The sequence below is a fragment of the Drosophila montana genome, unplaced genomic scaffold (genome assembly GCF_035044405.1).
Source record: "Drosophila montana isolate Dmon_TW-CO22-7 unplaced genomic scaffold, ASM3504440v1 contig_1132_1, whole genome shotgun sequence".
Lineage (NCBI taxonomy): Eukaryota > Metazoa > Arthropoda > Insecta > Diptera > Drosophilidae > Drosophila > Drosophila montana.
The window spans coordinates 9438-13697 of NW_026996123.1; positions in this window are offsets into that span (position 1 = coordinate 9438).

The following is a 4260-nucleotide window of genomic DNA, read 5'->3' on the forward strand; positions in this document are numbered from 1 at the left end:
ACTCGCAACAGACCGCACCACTTGCCGCCGCCTCTACTCAACATCCACACCAATAATTAAGTCTTGATGAGAAAAATACCAATTAAAATATCAGCACAGAAAACAATGCAATCGCAATTGCAATGCTGTTGATAGAATTCAAAGAAGACGCGCATGAATGTGTGTGTGTGTACATGTATACAGAAGTTCTTGCAATTTGCGCTAGTCGCTGCTAACACGTGTGAGGCCAATACACATAACTTTTGTTTGTTTCTTAACCGATCTTAATGAAATATTCTACAGTACGTCTTAATGTGCTATGGAATATTTGTGTATTCTGAAAAAGTAAACTGCATTAAAATTTAAGCTTAAATTTGTGGAAAATAAAATTGTGTTATTAACTTGATTTATAGCTTTTCGGTGGTACCAGGGAGGTGGCGATAGGTATAAAATGAAAGATATTGATATATATATACTATTCTAGAAGCCACATGTGAAGTTTGGTGACTCTAGCTCTTATTATTTACCCAATTTGTTCAAAAAATAGGATTTCGATATCGAATTTTATCGATTACTTGGAAACGGGAAAAGTTATCGAATATCGGAAACGATCTGCGCGGGTACTAGGAGGGCCTACAGCCAAAATTTCAAGTCTCTAGCTCTTATAGGCTTTGAGATCCTTGCGTTCATACATACGGACTGACGGACGGACGGACAGACAGACGGACGGAAGGACAGACAGACGAACATGGCTAGATCGACTCGCCTGTTGAATAATATATATATATATTTTATGGGGTCGGAGATGCTTCCTTCTGCCTGTTACATACATTTGCACAAAAACATTTTACCCTTTTTACCCATTTTCAATGGGTTCAGGTTATAAAAATAGCCTGTAAAAAAATATTATTAGTCGACGGCATTACTCGACCGTCGCGATCTCCATATAGCTCTCCGGGTTTTTAGTACTAAAAAAGAAGATGCGTCGGGCAAGAAAAGGTACGCATGGTAATTGATTAAAGGAAGTTAAAAATACTATTCCTTGCAAGTACCCAATACCAGAGATAAACATCAGTTTATAAACCTTCTGTGAGATCAATTTCGTCACCACTATCGACCTTAAAAGCGGATTTAATCAAATCGCGCTGAAAGATTCCGACATAGAAAAGACAGTCCTTTCAATTACTAATGGTAGATTTGAATACTGAAGACATATTATGAGAACATAGTGGAAAACTATGCAATGTTTACATATACGACATCGTAATATTCGGAAAAACAAACGAATAGCACTTTAACAACTAACGATTAAGAAAAAGCTAATCTTAAAGTCCAATTAGATAAATGCGAATTTATGAAAGATAATTTAAAATTTTTGGGATTCATAATCAGCAAAGATGGTTTAAAAACCAACTCAAAAAAGTAAAAGCCAGTAAAGTAAAGTAAATTTGACATGCAGTGTAAACTAAGTTTTGAAATACACCAACAAAAGAATTAAAAGCTACTGGTCACCTGTTTCAAGTCCTATTAGCAAGAAATAGATTGTTGATTTCCAAAGTCATAAATTTGATGCTTACTATCATTCTTGCCAAATCAGACATAATAAGCCTGGTCATTTTGGACCAGGAATATTTTAAATCCATTTTGGGTTTTCTGTCCATAAAAGAAATAGCTACTATAAATTTTACAATCCAACAATACACTTTATTATTAAATACCCAAAGATAAAGTTTTCTTGCAATAGAGTCTTCCCACTAGCGCACAACGGCAGAATGCCGAAATAATCGCGGTCACGTACTGCAGGCCAACAACTACTGAGCCCTGTCAAGCGAAAAAGCATCAACACCGTCAGTCTCTTCATAACCAAAATTCTGTACATCTCTCTTTTACGCCCCATTCTTGAATACTGCTCATTTATCTGGTCTCTATAGTATAATAATTAGGATCGTATTGAATCAGTTCAGTAGCATTTTTCGCGTTTTGCCTTACGAGGTTTAAACTGGGACTAAAATTTTCTGTTGCCATCCAGCATGCTTTTTCTTATTGATCTTCCGTTTTTAACCAACCGTATGACAATCCGCTGTGTTGTTTTCTTACAAATGATGACCTTTGGCGGCATAAATGTTTTTTTATAGGGCGTCTTAATTCTCTGCTCCAGACCTACCATCAATTATCGACCTTTATCCCTACCTTCGTCCACGACAGATTACGCTATGCACAACTCTTTTCGTGGTTTATGCATAGATAACAATTAATTGTATAGCCTGGCTATAAATTTTCCCCACCAGGTTGGTGATTTCCCATCACTATCCTATCTACTTTTTTTTACAACTTTTTTCTCCCCTTTGGCTTAATTATCGCATATTCTAAAATAATATGCCCAATTAAGATTGTTTTTATTTTGTACATAAGAATACTATTTTCTTTACTTGCACTTCTTTGTTGTAAACTTAATAACGTTACTGACAAAATTTGCAGTAAAAAGGGGCATAGCTTGCAAGACGGGCAAATGAATAATGTATTCTCATTAGGATTTAAGCTTTTAATATGTATATTCTTATGTATTAAATACTCAGGTTGACACTCGTTGTGTCGACCAAAAATAAATAAGATAACTACCGGCCGATGACTCATGATCCCAAGTTTCTCATGCGATAGTCGACGATGGTATCGTAGCAATAAACGATCGCCTGGCGAAGGTTCAGAATCGCCTTTATCAACGGTACCACCATCAAGTAGTGACCCCATTAAACATAACCGGCCACAACGTAGTTCCGTTTATTTATTTTTTTGTTTTTTTTTGATAAATGTTTATAGTATTGAAGCATTTTTGTTTTTACACCACAGTTGGGTTAGGTGTTATTCGCCAAACCTGGTTGGGTCCTCAGGCTTTATCGTGGACAAACGTCAAAGGCGGCTTTTTTGAAAAAGGCTGCATCGTCCCGTAGGTAGTCGGGGACTCTGGAGGAGGTCCTTGAACGATCTTTTCTTGAGCCTTCTGACTACACACCTCCCAACGAGTTCTCTTGCTACCCGGTTAAGGTGTCGCTGCAAGCGCTCGTTGTACCGGTTGGCGGATGCTCCGACTTGGCTGTCTATGGCCGCCATTTTGAGGTCTCCATGCAAGGTAGAATTTTTGACGTGCCAGTCAGCACCGGTTATTCGGCGCAAAGCCAAGTTTTGGTGTGTCTGAATTTGTCTTCGATTTGTCCGAGATGCAATGCCCCAAACCTGAATACCGTAACTCCTAGTTGGCGCCACCACGACGTTGCAAACTGCCCCTTTGCAGCGAAGTGGCAATGGGCTGTTGGGGCTTAGTAGCCAGTTGGCGGCACTGCTTAAGAAGGCTGTCATTGTGCGCCCGAAAGCTAAGCCTCTTATCCAATACAATTCCAAGATACTTGGCGCTTCTGCCAGGGTGAAGGGGGCTGCCATCTATCCAGACTGCTGGAGCCTTGCCACGCCTCAGTGTGTAGTTGACCGCCTGGCACTTCGAGGCATTGAGCTTCATGTTCCATCTGCGTGCCCAGCTCTCAAGCAAGTGGATGTATTGCTGGGCTCCGTCAGTGGCTTCGTACTCCCGTGGGCGAAGTAAAATATTGCCACGTCATCAGCAAATGTGGCCATCAGGTGTTTGCCTGGGGTTGCAAACTCGTGTAGGTCATCCGGAGTGGGGATGTCTGTGTACAAATTGTAGAGGAAGGGGCCCAGTAAGCTGCCTTGAGGGACACCCGCCTTCCTTTTTCCGAACAGGAGAGATTGCTGCCCTAGCTTTGACCATTAGATAAGAGCGGTGAAGTAGAAAGAAGGGAGCGGGGAGACTCATCATGATTTTCTGGGGCAAAACATCAATACAGACTCGGTCGAAGGCCTGCTTAACATCTACAAAGACTCTATATCAATAGTCTTTGTCGTCGTTAGCCTTGAGAATATGGTTAAACACTTGGTGAACGTGTTCAACAGCTCCATGCCCTCCCCTGAACCCAAATTGGTGATCAGGAAGGATGGCCATGTGATCCATAAGCCTTGAAAGTCGGGCGGCAATCAATCTTTCTGAGACCTTCGACAAGGAAGGCAGGAGACTGATCGGCCGAGATGACTCAGAGTCATATTCCGGCTTGCCCGACTTATGGATCATATGGATCCTCGCTAACTTCCACTGGGCAGGGAAGTGTTGCGTCCTTAATATGGCGTTGAAGATCAACGTTATAAAAAGGAGCGCGCGCGTTGGTAGGGCCTTCAGAGTGGTGTGGCATATTCCATCATGGCCCGGTGCTTAAG